The sequence below is a fragment of the Falco punctatus genome, assembly GCF_963210335.1.
Source record: "Falco punctatus genome assembly, chromosome: 15".
In the NCBI taxonomy this organism is placed as follows: domain Eukaryota; kingdom Metazoa; phylum Chordata; class Aves; order Falconiformes; family Falconidae; genus Falco; species Falco punctatus.
The window spans coordinates 7,779,105-7,799,099 of NC_137595.1; the positions used below are offsets into that span (position 1 = coordinate 7,779,105).

The window sequence follows — 19,995 nt, forward strand, 5'->3', positions numbered from 1 at the left end:
GCAGGGCAGCCTCTGCCCAGGCAGGGTCACTGGCTGCTCCTCATCCACACTGGACACAGAGTGGATTGAAGGAGAGGGAAGATGGGGGAAATAGGGGAAAAAAGCAGGTTTTCACACAGGAAAGTTTTCATGTGAAACCATAGGGTACTTACAACTTTTAAAACCTATTTCTTCACTTCTTCTGACTCCCCCTTAATACGAAGAGCCATTTCAAGGTGAGTAATTGCTTTTGGGAAAATACTGAATATTGTGAAAATATAAATGAAACATTCACTTCTGGAAATGTCAAAAATCTCCCCCCTACCTCCTTCCTTGAGGAGCTGTAGGGAAAGTGGGCCAAAATAATTTATCCCACCCTGTGGGGGGCTTGTGGGCTTTCTGCCGATGACCCGTTCCTCAACACCTGCTTCTGTCCCCACTCCCCGGGCACAGGGCAGAACTGAAACCCACCATTGCACCGTGCAAACTGGGGCTTGCAGTGCTCTGCCTGACTACAAAAAGGTCCCGTCAGAGGCATTTTAAAGTAGAACTCCATTTCTGAGTGTGCTGCTGGTGCTGGTGCTGTTTGGTACTGGCTTAGTTCTACTACTGTACTTCAGAAGAGCGGCAAGAGGCTGGCAGGCTCTGATGGCTTGTTAAAGCAGAAGAGCTAGAAGAGGAAAGCTGGCAGGTTTCACAAGTTTCCAGCAAAGTGAGATGGATATTCCGCTATTGTCAATGCAAGGGAATCCCATAGTGTTTTTCACAGCACCACGAGGCTCACAAGCAGGCTAAGGCTGCTGGGTGAGACGCAGGGTACGTTTGGTGCTGGATGTGCCTGCGTCTCCCAGGCTGGAGAGCTATTAGGTGCTATGAGGCTACAGTAACCCTCGGGTAGTTGTTCAAGTGTTTGCTTGAGCTTATGAACCATAAATTCTGTGCACTCCATCTGAAAAATTAAAAATGTTCCTTTGTGCAGCAAATGGGAGAGACGTTGATGGTTGTATTGGTGTTTAGAGTTACTTTTGTATGCAGAAAGAACCGATCAGCTGCAGGTAAACACAAGACGCTGAATGTGAGTTACAGCCTTGCGAGATCTGTGTTGCCTAGGTGGAAAAATTCCTTTATCTTCCTTTTCTTGAGCAAACAAAAGGTCCTGAAACCTATAATTCATCTTGTTTCTTCTTGCTCCACTTGAAATTATCTTTATTCATGACTGACAGTAGCTTTTGTTATCAAATTTCTGTGGCAGATAAATGAGTTAGGATGAGGTAATGTGCTGTTGATGTAAATTGAATGCAAAGTAAAGAAGGTAGTGATCATCCTTCATTTTCTGTGCATAAGAAAATGCAAATGTGAGAAAATAAATTGAGCTAAAATGCTGAAACAATATGTCTCCTATCAATAGAGGAGTACGGAGAATGGCCTGCCATAACAAAGGATAATTAGAATCTCATTACCGTAAATATTTTTCTTTAGAACATAGGTCAGTCAAATTATTTGTGGTTTATGGTGCATATTTCACTTGTAATAGTATTTGCAACATTATTGCTAATTAATCGTCACAAAATGCCAACATCATTAGAATAAACAAGGCTATTAATACAAATAATTTCTATTGTTTACGACTATTGCTGTCAACTTCTGGAGCACTAAATTGGAAGCCAAGTGTTTCTTTTTAATTATTTTGCAAACAAAATACCCAGAATTGTGACCCCTACCATTGACACTTTGAGGATGAAAGCTTTGCTGTTCAGGTGGATGACATAAATCAGATCTTGATATACTTTGACTACATTCTCAAAAGAAGGCTATTTAAAATACATACCCAAGCCATGTTCCTTCCTATTAAACAGTTTTTTTGCAGCAACAAGCTGCTAGAAGATGCTTCTTTCAGTTTGAGGTGTTAGGTTTGGAGGGGTTTTTTTTGTTGAAATATCCCTTTTTTTGTTGGAATGGAACTGTCACACACATGTGGCTGCTGGACATGCGTTTGTGTCAAAGGCAGAAGGTGCTGGCAGGGGTGCAGGACAGCGTGTTCCCGGCAGGGCCACCACCTCAGGCTTGGCAACTGCCCGTCTTTCGGAGAAGCTTTCTGCTGCAAAATGAAATAAAGTTTATGAGAAGTCAGAACAAGAAAGCTATTTCCATTTTAATCTGATAGATTTTTTTAAAAATGTGCTCTGGCTGCACGGATCAATAATGTTAAAGAGCCTGATGGCTTGCGGATCTTTTTAAAGGATTGTTCATAATCTCCCTTGTCTCCAAATGCACTCTTTTAAGCAAAAAATCCTCACTCAAAACCTTAACCAAATTGCAATTTGCCCTTGCCCTCTAGACAGTTACGGCAAGTAATCTTTCCTTAACCAAGAGCAAACAAGCTGTCTGGGGGAGGGGGGTTGAGGGAAGCCATAAAAAAAAAACAACCAAAGCAAAACCTCAAATCCAGGGAAAGTAATGCTTGATGTTTTGGTTGGGTTTTTTTTCCTTTTTTTTTCTTTTCTTCTTTATTTGATTACTTTGAAGTCCCTGGCTTTTTCTAGAGCAGTGACTGTGGGAAGTTATCCAAATATAGAGACAGCACAGCTATGGAGTCCTTTGCAGTGCCTATCATTCTGTTGTAATGATTAACATACTGGAGAAAGTACCAATTCTGTTAAAAGACCCATAGCCACTAGAGATACTAGGGTGTATTTGGACATCAGTGGCATTAGTGACCTACCCCAGGTGAGGATATGCCCTCAGCTTTCACAGGTGGATGTGGAAACCTTGTCCCCGGGGTGGTGGTTCTGGGCTGGTGGGATGGCAGGGACAGGAGATGCTGCTGGTGACTTTGGTCCTGTGCTGTGGGAGGGGTATTCAGGCTTTGGTAATGTGGAATAGTGACCAGGACCAACTCCTCAGTGACAGCAGCATACAGTTTGTGCAGGAGCAGTGCTGGCTCATAGCTCTCCCATCCCTAAAAGCCTCTCCCCTACTCTCTGCATCCCTCTCAGGGCTTTCGGTTCATGTGTTGGGCATTTTTCTTCTGCTTTTGTGCAGAGGCTTCAATACTTGTGCCAAGAAACGGGCTTCTCCTGCTGAATTCCCTCCAGACACATCCATTGCGGTTAGCACTTAAGCTCCGTCCCTCCCATTTTATTCAGTTTTTAATTAGACTCCTGAACAGGAGCACAGAGCAAACTCTGCTTTCATCTGGGAGATCCTGTGGCTGTGAAATATTTACGGGAAGTAAATAACTGTCAGAAAGTAAATCAGACCCTGACTTTACGTGAGTGTAAAAGCGCTTTGAAATAGTCTCATTTGAATAGAAGTTCCTCACGTTGAGTGGCAGTAAGAAACAGCAACACAGGCAAAAAATTCCCTATGTAGAAGGTAAACACAATTACTAATTCATGGAGCAGCATGTTTCACAGAAGCAGCTTTAATATCTTTTTTTGCAGTTTGATTTAAAATAGGCCAGATTAAAAGGAAATCTGGATTTGGTTTGGTCATCATCTTTTCAGAAAGTGGAGTGCAAACACAGATGCAACACGCGGCTGAAGTTAGTCTAAATTTAGGCTTCGCCATCTCAACTTCAGACTCTGGACAAAGCAATGAAACAAAGCTCAGAGGACACAGCAGCTCCAGCAGGTTTTGATGGGTCAGGTAGATCAGCAAGCTCAAACATCATCACACAGAACAAGAACTAAATTAAATATAAGCTCCAAAGCTGGCTTGCCGCTGTGTTTGGCACAAGATGACACAACCCCTCTTGCAGGCCAGGCATGTGTGTGGGATAGAGGCTTGTCCTGCCCCAGGCTTGCTGACGTGAATGTGAGTTCTGGAGGTTGCTTTGAAACAGATCTCTGAAAGATGTTTCTCTCTCCTCCAGAAAACCCGTTGCTCCCATCTGCTGGTGGTATCAGTAGCATGGTGACCTAGAGAAGTGCTCCTGGACCAGGGCTCGAACAGAGATGAGTTAACTCCAGCCAGCAGCATCCAGCTGAGCAGAGGGAGCTTGTTCCCTTCTTTGCTCTTGGGAAAGGATTCACCTTGCCTTGCTGTGATGCCTGTTGATGGAGAGTCTCTCTCTTTCTCTCCCTTTCTGTTGACTAGAAAAGGAGCCTTGACTGACAGTTTACGCTATATGTCAAACTTTATTTTTGGATAGTTAAAACCAAGGTGAAATGAGTCTCAACCAGCACATCCAAACCCACCATAGTCAAAACCCTTGCACTTAACTCCACACTGAGCTTAAAGAAATAACATTCAGTGTTCCCACTCTGCCCGTTTTCTACACCAATGTTTGACTATGACCTTGTTCGTTTTCTTTGCCTTAACCATATTCTACCTGGAGTTTCTATTTTCTCATTGTACCAGGGCATCTTTGTGCCCTATTCATCTTTTCCATCTCCCTTTCTTTCTACTGTCTTAATAATTTGCCTTATTGCCCTTTAGGGACAAAACTGTCTGTGGTATTAACATTACAGTCTAAGGGGAGGATATGCAGAGAAGAGATAAGGGTAACTCTAATCTGTGTATCCCTAATTGATACCACCAGCCAGCTCTGTGAGTCATAGGTACTTGAAGCAGTGGCACCTGAAGCTTGTCCTCTGCTAAATAAATGTGGTCTTAGAACACACATTCTAGCTGGCTGACTTGGGAGGAACTGGAAGAGCTGAGAGCCCTCTCTGTAACGCTCAGACCTGCTGCAAGAGGCAGTCGCTAGTCGACATTCGGAGAAAGGGACCTCACGGTCTTCATTCTCTGCTCACGCCAACACATACGATGGAAGAAACCACTACTCTGGTTCCAGTGGGAGACACCGCAATTTTTCTCCTGAAGTCCCAGGCCCATCAGAAGGTGTATGGTGTGATGAACAGTTAAGACTGAATTGGCCTTTCTGGTGAGTCTGACCTACGTGGGTTTTCTCTTCTGTCTCCCTGCCCTGGTGTCCTGGAGTACTTTTCTCACTATAAGTCTTCACTATGGGATGGCTGGATGCTCTGACTTACCAGTTCTAACAAAGCCAACAGTGCTCTGCTGTGAAGGTCCATTTGTAGCCAGATTCACCAAGAGCTAGGCAAGCTCGTCTGCACTACCTGGGCATTGTTCTGAAAATTCAGGAAGATTGGTAGTTGGGTACCCAGTGTTTGCTTCAGAGCGGTGATTTTCACTGGTGTACAGTGGAGTCACCTCCCTGATGGAGGAAGGAACCTGTTGACGTAAAGATCTGCCGTGACTATGGGTGGCTTTTCCAGTCTCTGGTGCAAAGCAGGCAGAGAAGCTTAGGTTCATCTTTCTGAATTTAATTTCCTAACTTGAATTGCCAAATCCAGGACCACAGGCTTTATAGCTGCAGGAAAGACACACTTCTAGAGGGTCAGAGACCCAAAAGATTAAACACTGGGGATATGGCTGAGCTTTGACATACCTTCCTCCTCGTGTTCACCGCACAGGGAGTGTACACACTTGTACAAGCACAAGGAGAAAATGACACCTCAGTGTCCATACGTGTTTGGAGCCTGTAGAGCTGCTGTGCCAGGCCTGTGCTTCGTTCAGATGTTGAGAGCCTGGAAAGTACGATGCAAAGGGGTGGATGAGGGCTGGAACCTGAAGTGATTGTACAGGGTCCAGTGGTGTTCCATCAGATTTGCAGTGGTTGAACTTTTAGTTGAAGTTGCTAATTTAAATGTTACTGTGAATGTCCTGAAAGTTTTGCATCTAAACTAGTGCAAAGTAATCTTAAAAAAGCAGCATCCCTATCCTACCTTAGGAAAATTCTCTGCCTCGTTCTAGCTAGCACTCTTTGCAGTTAAGGTAGCATGACCAATTATGAACATACTGTTTGAGTAGAAGCATATTGTAAACTTCTTAAATGAAGTGAAACATCCCACATGCATGGAAATACAACCAGTTAAAAGATGCGATGTCTAACATATGACACGCTCTTTCTAAATTAGGCTCCTCTCTTTGGAAAAATGCACACAGCTCAGGCTTAGATCATAATTTGAAACTGCAGAGGATTATCTCAGAAATCATAAAAAGCATCTCCCAAGGGTTTTTGATAGGTGCTTCTTCACATCAGCTTTTTTTCTTGAAAGCTGTGTCAAACTCATGGAAACATGAAGAGTTTCTGATGTATGCTCCTTCTAAAAAGCATCCCAGTTTCCAGCTATGAATCCTGGTTTGACAGGTGAATGTTACATATGCTCTTCCTACAAGGGAATATGGGCCTGAGTGTTTCTCTTCAAGGTTTTGGGCTTTCCAGTTAAGGTTGCACCATGCAAGAAATGCAGGACAGGAACACAATTAATCTCTCTCAAGCTGTCCAAGTACTGACCTTCTTGTGATATTCTTGTAAATTTAGGGCCACATTCTGTCGCTCCTTCATGCCAGCACAGTTTGATTGACTGTAAGGGGGCTGTGGGTTTGGCTGTCTCTTAATGGGCCACCTTGCTGCAAAACTCTGTGACGGGAGCTGTGACAACACTGGCTGTCTCAGCCCTTGAATAAAACCAGGCTAGTAAGGAAACAGCTGGCAGGACCCCACAATCATCATGTCAAACCCGTTGGTAGTTTGCACAGCAAACCTGTGAGGACCTATCCTCCCCTCAGCAGCTTAGCCTGGTCACCACCTCTGAATGGTCTCCACATGGGGTTTTTTTCCTAATAATTTCTCTGGTTAGTTTTCTGTGGTGTCTGAAGCATACTGGGAGCTTCCCACGCATGCGAGAAGGGATTGTGTGTGCCCAAGGAGAGAGGTCCACAACTGGCACAGCAGATACGGATTAGGGAAGTGTGGGACTTTATAAATCAACAACCTTAATTACTTGCAGCCTGAGAAAAATGGAGAGATGTACTTGTAGAGCCAAAACTTCACGGGGAGCTTGGGCACTAATTCATCAAAGCCAGTGAGTCTATTTGTGCTTTGCACAAGTGACTGGAACCAACGTCCCCAGGAGGCACTGGCAGTGCTGCCTCATCACCCTCCACCAAAACGGGACAGCCTGTGTTGGACCTAAATGACCACGGTGCAAAATGGCACCCAAAATAACATGTGTTATCCCACATAGCCACTACTCTGCTCGTTTTAAGGAGGAGATCTCTCTGTTTCCTCTTTGGGAGCATGATGGTGCAATCCCTTTCCCTTTCTCCCTTCTCCCACGTAATTCTGCTCTCTTGCATCTCTGTAAGGCTATCATAGTCGTTTTCAAGTCAGCTGGATCACAAGCAGTCTTTTCGGTATGAATATAATAGAAAATTCAGATGATGTTTCTGGTTGTTATGGACATTTCCACTAGTGCAAGGACAGGAGAAAATACTGCTGTGTCTGCGCAGGACCAAACACCCACCTGGGGCTGAAGGCAAGCAAACCCGGACCTCAGGCTCTGTAGTGCCTGCTCCAGGTTTAAAATACTCCTGGGAGGTAAGTCTGAGGAACGAAGCTCAATACTAGTAAATATTTCTGACCTATGCTCTGGCTGTGGGTAATCTGCAACATGCTTGAAAATCTGATCTGGGTTATGTCCAATTCACAGGAGTTTATTTCCAAGGCAGTGTTTCTATTTATAGACTACCTTCCTGGCTCTTGGGTTTCTTGGGGAAGTGTCTGAACATCAGCTATCTGAGCAATCACCATAAAACTAAAATTTTCAATTATAATCATGAGCAAACAGTTTAAGAAAAGGGAAGTATTATCCAACAAATCCTTCCTTTCACTTAAAACTCTGAGTCTTTAAATATTTATTAGCAGCATCTCTGCTCTGCAGCAGTTAAAAGGCTCAGCCCCAGTCTAAGGAGGAAAGCAATCCACTCAATTAAAGAACAAATGCCATTTCTAAAGAAAGCCTTCAGGTCAGATTACAGTGTTTGGAGAAATGGTTGGCACTTTTGTCTTCCATGTAGTACAGCTAGAAATGGGTTTTGTTTTTGTTTTCCTCCCTTAAACCTCCTTCGCCCTACAAATTCTGTGGTCCTTTGTCATGGCCTGACCCTGTAGGAGCAATGTTGGCATTTGCCCAGGCAGATCCACCAAGTTGCTCCCTAAAATGAGTTCTTAACATGCTTCATGTTCTTCGTTTGCAAATATGGGGCCCTTGGGTGCTTAATGTTCCATTTTAAGTTCTGTTTTTCCCTTGCTCTAGCTATGTAGGAAACAGCCTGCTGTAATCTCAGAAGGCAGTAACTTGAAGTTTGGGAAATCTGAGGAAACTTCATCTCCCTATGCACTGATCGAACTACCTGTACTTTTTCTTCTTTAAAAGGAAAAAAGCTTAAAATCTTTAAAATAATTCTCTACACAGTAATAAACAATGGTGAAGAAAGATGTGATTGTCAAATAGCATTTCAATTTTAATCTGCATCAAGTTGTCAGCTGGCAAAGAATGCCCTGAATCATGAGTGCACATGGAGCCAGAATTGCTTTGCCTGGGGAGGTGCCTGGTGCCTCCTGGGAAGAGGGGAAGTATGAAAACTCATTTAAAATGTGAGTTCCCAAAGAAAACTATCTCATGGTAGAAAACTGTCTCATTTGTAAATCTCTGCAAGGTTATGTTCTGTAAAGGTTGTTGGGTTAACCATAGCTAGAAGGACAGTGCTAGGATGTTTTAATCACTTAGTAGTGAATGCTTAAGAAGCTATTCTTATAGGAAAGTTCTGAATTTGTGTGTGTGTGCACCCCACCAATGCATGCAAGATTCAGTGGAAATAAAGGCTTCACAGTGGTCATTGGTATCAGTGTACAGGGAGAGGAAAACCTCTTCACCAAGAACCCACAGAGAAGAGGCAGGGGGGATGGAGACAGTAGAAGAGCCTGTCCATGACTGCCTCTGGTACGATGACAAAGTGCCAGGGACGGGACAGAGAGCTCTGGTTATCCAGAGAGCGGATCCAGCTCCCTGACTCTTCTTTCAGGCTAATCCCATTATGGGAAGGCCAGCAGTGTCTCTAGGGAGTCTACACAGGACACGGCGTGTTCCTGTCATGCACTGAGGATACCCTATATAACTGAATCATCTGTGAAATTCTCTGGGACGTGGAGCAATAAAAAGCTTGATAAAAGGAAATATTCTCTGTTAAATGAGGTAGGACTTTCTCCCAAGTGTGTAATTTCATAGATAAGCAAATATACAGCTGGATAATACACCTTGTCTTCAGCTGAGCCACTTAGTTTGCACAATGTGCATCCCACCTCCCTCTTAAATCTCTGCTAGTTCAGCCTGTGAAGGCATCCCCTCTGTCTTGTCTTCTAAATGGCCCAGCTTTCCTCTCTCTGGTGCCAAAAGATGACAGATTCTTGGTAACTGAGCCCTCAGCTAAAAGGGCTGCTGCAGTCAGTCTTCCTTGCAAAAGATAAGGTGGCACCAAAAGTGTTGATGGCAGAGCAAAGGAGAACAAATTATTGTGCCTGAAATCCAATGAGTTTTAATTAATGCCTCTAATATGTCTAGTGAAAGTTTTAAATGCCATTTGTGTCTTCATTGTTGCTCTAAACAGTGACAAACTCATCAGAGGCAAACAAATTGCAATATGTGCCACGGAAGCTGAAACGTACCAGAAGTGGAATAAATAATGTGGTAAAGTACATCGTAGGGAAACGTGCTGTAGCCCTGAAGTTCACGCATCACCTCCCACCTCCGGCAGCTTTTAATTAGTCCCGCGTAGAACTGGGATTTCTGTGTGCTCCCAATTAGTATGAGAATTCCTGCAGACACAGTCCCCATACTCCCAGTCCTGTCTCTTGGGAGGAGACCTCTCCCTGTGCGCTCCAAGATGGAAAAGTCTGGTTGTGGATTATTTCTGCAGGCAGCTACCTGCAAAACCAACACCACTGAGCAGTGCTCCTGCCTGGGGAAGGGGGAAGCTTTCTTTTTAGTTGGAGAAAAGAATTTAAGCCTTCCAGAAGGTAATTTATTCAGAGCGAAAGCTAAGTAACACCTTTTTCCCAGCACAGGCTCTGCAGAAGCCTAAGCAAGCTGAACTTGGTGCAGACCTTTATTTTTCTTGCCCCTATCAATTTTTGCCTCTGTTTTCCTCTTTAAAAGTACAGGATGCATACCTGCAGAAAAGAGCAAATCCGTGTCTTGCCAGTGTGTGCATAACTTGCAGGCTGGAGATACTCTTCAAGATTAAGACAAGATCTTGTTGGGATTTTTTTCTTGTTGGTTATTTTATGGATTTTTTTAGTCTAAATGTTGTGTCCTGCAGGAGGAAAGGAGCAGTGTTGTAAGAGCAGAAGAGTATGAAGCAGTCATAAATAAATCTGAGCTAGAATTTAGAGACAAGTTCCTCACCCTAGAGTAAGGGAAGAGTTTGGGAAGTGCCTAGTAGCAGCGGGGATGGGGGGCAGGTGGGGAAGAAGTGGTCAAAAAAAGCTTGAAAGTAAAACCTGTTAAAAGCAATCAGCCAGGACAGTAGGTGATGTGGGACTGAGGTGGGAGGGGGCAAAACTGTATCTATGACCACCAAGTGCAAGGTTTATCTAGGCTTCTGCCCTGTGCTCATTAAAGGAAGAGCTTCTTGGGTGGAAAGACCCGCTGGCAGTTGTAGAAGTGGTCCAAGTCCCTGAAGGTGATCTGCAAAATGAGACAGAAGGAAAATGGGAACATATCTCTTTGGTTTTGCAGCTAGCCCCAGAGCCCCTCAGTCTTTTGCTTCTGCTCTTCCAGCAGAGCTGATTGCGTGTCTTCGAGGCCTTTGGTCCTCAGCTGTAGAAACAAAAGCTCAGTGAGCTGGGCTGGTCGCCGATTCACTTCTACCAGTTGAAAGAGTGTTACAGTCTGGTCAAAGGCTTATTCCAGGGGGGAGTCTTTCCATAGCATTTTCACACAGACCTGAAGATATGTAAATGTTCTGCAGAATCTGACATACATGATTAACGTTAAGCATATCTCATTGTTCATGAATTCTTTCCAATAAAAGGAAATTTAAAACTAGAACGAGCCCTTTGAAAAATAAGCCTTTGCAGAGCCACACGTAAGCATCATTTCTCTCCATTGTTTTTACCACCCTGCAAATCTGATGCATCCTTATTTTGCTGATGCTTAAATGTGTGAATAATCTGCCAGGAGCCTCAGCCGTTTCTTCCTTTTACATTATACAGAACGGTGTTATGGCAGATCTCCATAGTCTTCTATCCTGTAGCCTCTGTGGTACATTTAATAGCAGAAAACAGCCAGTGCTTTGAAATAAAAATGAATTTAGGCTTGCATGTTAGATGTAGAGAGAAGGAATTATTTTTTGTTGCTGTTTTCTTTTTCTGACCTTTTTTCTTTTTCTTCTTTTTTTTCCTTTACCTGCTCCGAATAGGGATGCTTTTAAGTCTTTGGTGTTTATGCTTCAAGCAAATGCAAATAAAACAGTGATTAAACTTGCTGGATTTTGGATTTATGCAGAGAATAACATCAGCAGTCCATAAAATTTGTGATCTGAAAGAAGTCTCAAAGAATTAGACTGAATAGTGAATTACAGGAGGAAAAATTTCCTTCATTTCCACCACTCTGTGTTAGGGAAAATGTAATCTTGTTGAAGTAACTTGATGTAGTATTTTTAGGGTGAGATTACAAGTTTAGTTGATGAAAACACTTGGGTTGATACAACAGAATATACATAGACTTCTGCAAGACACATAATTTGGTACCGCAGAGCCCTTCATATTAAGGAACTGGAGAGTGCAAACATTAATATTGTGTGTATTAGATGGATTTAAGACTGCCTAAGTAATGATCCTCAAAATGATCACTATCAGCTACTGGTGCTGTGGGAACTCTCCAGAGCTGATCTTTTTCTGCCCTTCCATAATATTTACCAGCTGACTGGAAACAGCACTGGCAATAAGATTCCAGCTCACAAGTTGTGACAGTGCTATGGGGAGAGATGGCAAAGGATGGCCAGTGGAAAAATATGCTGAATATGAGTTCACTTATAGCCAAAATGTTAGTCTGGGAAGGGGATATTGCCTCTGTGCTAATATAGTTACTATATGAAGAGTCTGTGTAGGTCAGCAGTTCAAAAAGTTTTGGGGTTAATCAGGGTTCCTTCTAAAAATATTTACAAAAATAATAGAAGGATTGAATAACATGCCTTATTGTGAGAAACCTGAGCAATTTGCTTAGCTATTAGAATAACAGTCTCTTGTTAACCAAGGCAAATCTTAACTTTCCACATCTGGAACTAAAGGTTGTAAGGGGAACCTTTTCAGATATCAGGTAAAGTTCTAGTGAGATCTGGGAAGTTGAAGAGAAGCATCTTCACACAAGAAATACCAGCGAATGGTCATTGAGACAATACCAGAGGTCACAGTCAAGTACCATTCCTGGAGAATTCTAGATGCATTTAGTGTTGATGTGGAATTTAAAAAATGGTGTATTGGGAAGACCTGTGGGTCCAGCTGTGCAGTTTAGGCTGGAGGATCAGAGCAATTCTTCCATCCTGTACCGGGAAAGGAGTCCCAGGAGCCCTCTGAATTCAGTCCTAGACGCTGGCCCAGGTTGGACACCTGAAATCTAATGGTCTGGGGAAAACTGTGTGGCTTCAGCCTCATCATGGAGACAGAAACCCCTTCCACCATGTGGGTCTCTGCGTAAGGCGATAAGCGTCTTCAGAATCTGCAGGATCAGAGCTTTAGATTAGATTTTTTCCTGTTTCCCATTGACTTTGCACAGAGTGAAGAACTGAGGATGGTTTTAAAATAGGAACTCTATTTCTTATTCAACATTCAGGCCTAAAAATTGATGGAAACAGTAGCAATTAGAGCTGGTGAGAGTGAGTAAGGTTCCTCTTCCACTGTGTTTAGTGAGTTGTCTCCCCTAGGCACTTGTCTTGCAGCTTGCGTGGCTGCAGATGGCTGCCACTTTGAAGGAAGCCTGTAATTTAAAAGCAACTCTGAATCACCCCGCCTGCCTTTCTTGGCGTAACACCACTTGGCTTTGCTGCTCTGCAGAGGCTGGTGTTCACAGGTTTATCTTTTTGACTGGCAACACGAGGCAAGCCATGTACCCGGGGCTAAGGGCAGGTGCCTTGGGGAAGGCGAGATCAAGTATTTTGGTCTGCTGCCTTTACCGCAGGCAGCCCGTTTAGCCGCTAGCATTGCCTGATGCCCAGTGCTCCCACCTAACCCTTCGTTATTAACCATCAGGGAAACTTCTGCCTTGTGCTCATTCCTCTTGAGATTCAAAGCTGTGATGTGTGTACTGTTGCAGAGGGGAAGCTGAATGTTTCTTGGGAATAAGGCAAATATGGAGGCTCAGCTTTGGCTTGATAGCTTGGAGTCATTCAAAGGAGATTTCTCTATGCAATACAAAAAGTTGTTGTATTTTTACTCCTCCATGAAGAGCCACAAAAAAAAAGTCCCGAGGTGCCCAAATACGGTCCCATATGGACCCACTGTTATTTCAGTGATTTAGCAGGGCTAATGAATGAGTGGTGAAGGCAGTGTGACTGCAAATTCATCCCCTTGTGCTAGTTTCTATTTCCCGTTGGCCATTCACCTATTTTCTCCTCAGACAGCGTCAACTCTTCATCCCTTGCACGGGGAGGAATGGACAGGAGCTGTCCCCGTGCCTTCTCTGGTGCCAGTGCTGTGACACCCACAGCATGGCTGAGCAGCCAGCTCCATCCCATGGGGCTGGAGGGTGCATCTCCCTACAGGTTCATTCAGGAGTGACCTGACTTGGGAGTCCTGAGATGTCTCCTACTTTCCAATTAGCAAACAGCAAATTGCTGCTGAGCGCACTTCTGCTGGTGGTTTTCCTCCTCTTTCAGCATTTTTGCAATGCCATGTAGGCTCTTTGTAACCACAGGGGAGACAGATCTTGTGGAAAGGGACCTGAGCAAGTAATCTAGACTGACCTCTTGCTCAAAGCAAGGTCAGCGCTGAGTCTGCAAGTGGTTGGTGTCTAGAAGTAGGCAAGGTTCTGCTGATGGAGGTCAGAACCAGCGTGCTTTCCCGTGCTCTTGGGGTGTCTCGCCATTTGCTGGGCTCCACGTTTCTCCACCCTAGTCTGCCTCCCCTCTGTCAAACTGCCTGGGCACAGAAATCCGTGCTTTTCTATAGCAAAAGTCACGGAAAGGCACTATAGCTAGCTGGCTTCCCTCAAGGCAGACGAAACTTTGATGGGCACCAAGGTGACTGCGTTGGGTTTCTCAGGCTAAATAATCTGACCTAAAGACAGCCTGGATCAGAGTGTGGGGAGCTCAAAGGCCTGGGTAAGTTTTGAAGTGTCAGCTTCCTGCAGTTTGGGAAGCCTTTTGGGTTGTCTTTTTAGTCTAGCTACAAGGAGAAAAGGCTGTTTCATTGTAGGTAGATATTAGCTGGTTTAGAAGCAGTTAAGCCACTGGAATAGGAAAATGGAAGCCTGAACTGCCCAGAAGGGTGCTGTATAAATTTGTCTCTCAGCTACTGTTAAGCATCGGGGCTAAGTAATTGCCTTACCTGCTTCCCCAGATGTATTTTGGCCTCTTGTTTAATTATCTTTCCAAAAATTGTCCATTCCTGAGGTTGCTGTTTTTCGCTGAACAAACTGCTGCCAATGTGCTTGAAAAAGATTATTTTACAGGAAAAGCATTTTCATAAACAGATTCAATGTTCACTTTTCTTTCTTCCCCCAAGAGCTCTCTACCTATTTTTATTCCTTATGTTCCCTTATCATGCAGTGGAACCCAAGGCTGTATTTACTGAGAAATATTTTGAAAAGCCTAAATTTTTTTTATTTCTATAAATAAATATGTCTGTGCTGCAGGAGTCAGGAGTCTGGTTTTCAAGAGTTCTTGCTTTGGTTGAAGCTGGGTTGCTGGTTGACCTCTATTCTGCCTCAGCATGGGTGAATATCAGAGTTGGGCTTGATGTTGTTTTCGTATTGCACATTCCTGTATGCAATGAGATTTGCGGTCCTTCCTGCACCCCTCGACACCTCCTGGGTGGTTGTGGAGGAAACAGGTTATCTTCTGGGGGGAGCTGCCTCTGATTCTGAATTGCAAGGTTAGCCATCTAACTGGGCAGTGTCTCCATTGCCCCTTACATGAAGCCTCATCTTACCGTCTGTGCTCTTAAATTAGCTCTGACCCCAGGTGACTACTGCCTTTCACTAGTGAACAGCAAGGTGAGAGCGTGCTAAATTTCCTCCATAGCTACCAAGACATTGGAAGAAGCTTGCTTTCTGAGTGTGCAAAGTCCTGCGACAAAAAGCTTGGCTCTGTCCTTACTATGCAGTGACAGAGGATGAAAATGGTCTGGGCCAGCAGGCTGCAAAATCAGAAATGACAACCAGGAGAAGGATGTGAAGCTCCTGGTGAAATGGTGCTGATGGTCGCTGTTGTGGGCTTGTTTGCATCCACAGCAGCTGCCTGGAGGCCCCAGCCCCAGCAAGGCTCCAGCAGGAGCTGGAGAAAACCAGTAGCATTTTCTGTAACAAGGATGCTGATGCAGTGATGTCGAAACCATCATGCAAACCCGCATCTCCCCGAATAGCTGCCAGGTTGTATGTGTGGTGGTGGACAGCAGGACTGCCGGCTTTTCTGGGCACCTCCTGTACGTGCAGGCTCCATCTGGAGGGTCTGTGCCCAGGAGGTGGGGGTCTCTCGCAGGGACCTGGCACCAAGCCCCGGCTCCTGCCTCCCTCCGCAACCCAGACACAGCTTGAGGGAGGCAGCCAGGCTGGACCACAGCAGAATTAGCTTTGTCTGGGTTTCTCAATAATTAAATACATTACTTCTCAGCCAGCCTCAGTCAGTCTTGAAATTCACACTGAATCCCAAAATTGTATTTGCTGAATGTTTTTCAGCTGGATCCTTTTTTTTTTTTTTTTTTTTTTTTTTTTTTTTTTTGTCTGTAATCAGGAGGAAGGACTTCGGACTCCACTCCATTCTGGCTGGCATATTATGCACAGCCTCATCCCTACGTACTGAGGAGGTGTGCTGTCTCCCCTTGTCCTGGGATACAAAAAGGTCCATCCCTCTTACCCTGGGAGAGCTTCTTCAGCTCTGAAGGGTGCAGCTCAAGGCTTCCAGCACTGTCATGTCTAACAAAATAGCAACTGCTATATGTACCCCTGGTAAGGGATGGTCTCGGCATCCCTTGGGTAGAGAAGGGTGTGATCCTGTGCCTGTTTGGTTGATAGGAAAACCCACAGATGGTTGATGTGGCATTTACTGGAGAACTGGACAAATGTCAGTTCTGCTGAGACTCAGGTCTACTGGGTTGTTCACAACATGGTCTTTTTTTCTCTACCTTTGGCAATACTTGTCATACTGTAGAGAGCTTAGCTTTCTTGGAGAGTCAGATACTAGCTAGGCTGCTTTTCAATGTCTTTATTCTCAAAACCATCCTTTAAAACTCCAAGCAACTCAGGCAGAGGGCCCAAGCAGGTTTCCTCTCTGTTGCTCCCTGCCAGCCTACCCACAAGAGCAGTGGGTAAACCAGAGACCTCATCTCGGCGGGCTGGGTGTGTTCCCAGCACAGCTTATCCACTGGGAACAACTCAGGTGAACACGGCAGCTCTTGGTCTTGCTCTTGGACCTCCAGAAGCGATTGTGTGTCTGACATGACTACTAGCTTCCCTGTTTTCCTGACTCCTGATGGCAATGTGGGATCTGTCAGGGGCAAAGTACTGACATCTGCAGGTTTGCTCAAATTCATACCCAGGCTGACAAAAACCCCTACGGCTGGCGGGACAACCACTCCTGCATGATCAGGGTGAGGTTTTGGCTCAGACCTATTTCACTTTTGCTGTGTTTTGGTCTGAGGCTGTTTTGGGAAGAGTTTCAGGTGCTGGTATAAGCTGTTTGCCTGTTGCCACTGAGGATTAAATAGATGTTTGACCCCAATAACAGTGTCAGCTGCTGCTAGGGAGAGCCACTCCTGCCTCAATCTATCCCCTGGAAAAAAGCATTTGTGCATTCAGCAGCAGCAGGGTTCGGGGTGGAAAACATGGGCTTCTCAGCGACCTAGTCGGTAAATAACATGTGGCACATGAAATGAGCTAATGGTATTTTTATGTAGGGGAGAGACAGGCCAATCATTCATTCACACTCATTTTTACTGTCTGTTTTATTCTCTCTGATTGAAACAGCCAGATTCCAGCACCTTTTCCTCCATTACAGGAGCAGACTTCAAAACCCATCTGCTTTTCTCATACTTGAAAGGGAATAATGCCTTGCTCCATCAAATTCTTAAGGCAAATGCCTCTCTGCATCTCATTTCAGCACCTCTGAATCTAGTTGCTTGCCTCAGTACTTCTAGATGTAAAAATCATGTAGTGATGGCCACAAACTGAGCCCTCCCCCTGCCCCACCAGGCACCACAGATAGGAGGAGGAAATGTGAGGCTCACCTAGCGTCCCACAGAAAACTGCATGGGAAATCCCCTAAGAGCCCAAACTTGGTTGGGCTTGTCCTTGTCCAAAACCAGCGTTGAGAAGGAGGATAATAAATGCAGGCGTCAGCTACTACAGATAGACTAGTTTCAGGAAAAATTCTCTAGGCAAAAATCTCCAATTTTGCTTACACTTCTGGGAGTGGTGGAAATATTAAGCTGCCAGGGGAAGACTTCCCAAAGAGCACCTGTGACTGCAGGTGGTGGAACTGGTTGCAGCCTTCTGCTGGGGGGCTTCGGTCTCCCCACAGCTCTTCAAATGTCCTAAGCTGTGGACTTCTTTACCCCTGTCACTGGTGTGTGGAATGGGAGTGCTGCTAGTTAGGCTGCTAAATCACTTTTAGCATCTTCTGACAAGCTCAGAGTGGTGCCTATGCATGTCCTGAATTCCTTTAGCTTTCCCCCATTCTCCTCCTTTCCCTATTCCAGAGAAAGGAAAGCACCAACTCTTGGAGCTATGGACTAGTGTACACCTGCTCGGGGAAAGGTTTGAGGCTGTAGGTAAATACTTGGAGATGTGAATTTTTGATACCTTGGGAAAGGTGAGTCCCTACATTTTATTTGTAATTCTGTGTAAAGCTATGGCAGGGCTGCCTACCAAGGGCTGCTGTGGAAATAGGCAGAGGATGTGCCATAACTGCTGCTGCTGTCTGTGCAAGCTCCGTCTTTCTGTGGGGCTAGCCTCGGACTCACAGGCAAGGCTTTATAGAAGAGTACTATTAATGTTTTAACATCCCAGGTAATCAGCTGGATTTGCAGTTCGACAGACTCATTATGGCGCAAACAAAATGCCTGCTCCAGAAAAAGGGCAGCACTGTGCTGTCTCCTCTGCAAAATCTCGACCTTATGGGTGAATACAAGTCAAAAGCAGAATTCCCTCCCAGGGCACGGGAAGGCAAGGGGGGGTAGACACACTGCCAACATGCGAAGCACCAGCATGCCTGCTTTGAGCCGCAGGCACAGCAGTCAGGGCATCCTGGGAACACCAGGAGGATGAGCACAGGCGTTTCTTTCTAGCATCCGATTGATTGTACTAGTCAGGCGGTTTTAAAAATCAGGATCATACTTGAATAGGAAAATATTTTTTAAAATATTGCAGGTGCTTTCTCCACGTGCCTATCTCATCATACCATGTGTCATTCACTTCTTGGGATATGCAGACCACTGCTTTCAAAACTGCACTGGAAGTTCTCCATACAGAGATAATTAGCGTGTATTTTTGCATTATCCATAATGTAACTTTCATGTCTTTAGCCCTTCAATTTTCACAGCTTTATTTTAGGGATAGAGAATCTGTAGTGTAGGGACACTCTTGATTTGATGGGAGCTGATGAATGGGCTAAGATAAATACCATATAAATGTTTCTTTGAAATAATGCACGTGCTGACAGAGTGAATCAGATGTCTGTGTTGCATGATGGTAGCTGTCACTTTATTAGACTTTTTAATTCAGCGCTGAAGCCATGCTTTATGGCCAGCTACTCTGTTCCTGCTTTGTAATTTGTCATCTCCAGCATATTGACTGTGCACCTAAAATATTTGCACATCTTCTCAAATGTAATTTGCAGCTAGAAATTTCAGTTGGCAGAACAGCACTGGCAAAACCTAAGTGCAGTGAAATACCTCAGATCGAGAGTGGGGTCAGATTTGGTGGGTGGAAGTCAGGCAGCTTTTTGGTGGATCATATGATAACTTATTTGGAGATCTAAGACAAGAATCGGAGCTAAAATGATGAACTGTAGACATTAAGTGCTTTTGGAGTTCCTGTGTAAATAGACACATTTTCAGAGCTCAAAATGGTTTATAGACCACAGTGAAGACAAAAGTCAGTCATAGCTCCTGGAGGCAGTATGAGTTCCTGGTTCACACCATTTTTAGGAGGTCACCAAGGTTTTTAATGAGTAGGTAGAGTGTTAACTTCTGGCACTTGCCAATGAAAAGATCTATGCGCCCATCCAAAGTTGGAGATTCAAAGTTAGCAGACAGACTGAAATGAATGATAGCCTGACTCACCAGGATGAGTCAGGGCTTGTTCTAGAAGAACTCCTTTCTACCTTTTTTTTTTTTTTTTTTTTTTTCCCCCTTATGTGGAGGACTAGGTATCACCAAAGTGTTGCTGGTGCTTCTCAATGAAAACAGAATAGTAAAGCAGGAAGAAGTAATAAACTTGCTCATGAAACTTGCGCAGGTGGGAAGAGTCACCCCGATCCATTTCATATTCTTTTTAAATTGCTGTAGGAATCTAGTAATCTAGGAGGATGCAACTGCCTGTCTTTTCTCTGGAGTCTCTTTGTAGTAGTTCATTGCAGCAAAATCTCTTGGGGTAGTTCCTGCATTTTCACTTCAGGCGTGAAATGCTGGAATATGTATTCACAAACAGAGAGTTTCTTAGGGCAATGTTCTGACACAGCAGCAGCTTTCCCAGGCAGCATTTTCTTTTGTTTTACCCATTTGACTAGTTTCTCTAGGCAGTGTTTTCTGGCCAACGTTTTGAACATTGCTTTCAGCCTGATAGGTAAAATGAAATGGGAACTCTGCCACCTCCCTGCCATGGTCCTTTAGATTGCAGTTCCCACATTGTACCATGACTGGCAACCTCCAGTTGCCATAACTGCAATGCTATAGTCAATGTCCTTCTGCCAGCCAAGGAGGGACATTTGTCT

At 44.5% G+C, this 19,995-nt stretch overlaps 1 protein-coding gene across 3 annotated transcripts in view; it reads left to right on the plus strand.

The window, feature by feature from the left end:
• The window catches only part of FGF13 (fibroblast growth factor 13), a 330,133-nt gene that overhangs the window by 15,456 nt on the left and 294,682 nt on the right, over positions 1–19,995 (plus strand). For 2 of the 3 annotated variants that reach the window (XM_080366113.1, XM_080366117.1), the window contains exon 1: positions 4–19,995. This exon is cut by the window's right edge and continues 37,831 nt beyond it. The exons of the other annotated variant lie outside the window; for it this stretch is intronic. The gene's annotated coding sequence lies outside the window, so the exon portion shown is untranslated. Of the gene's footprint in view, positions 1–3 lie in introns of those variants that run through there. 3 annotated transcript variants of the gene reach the window in all.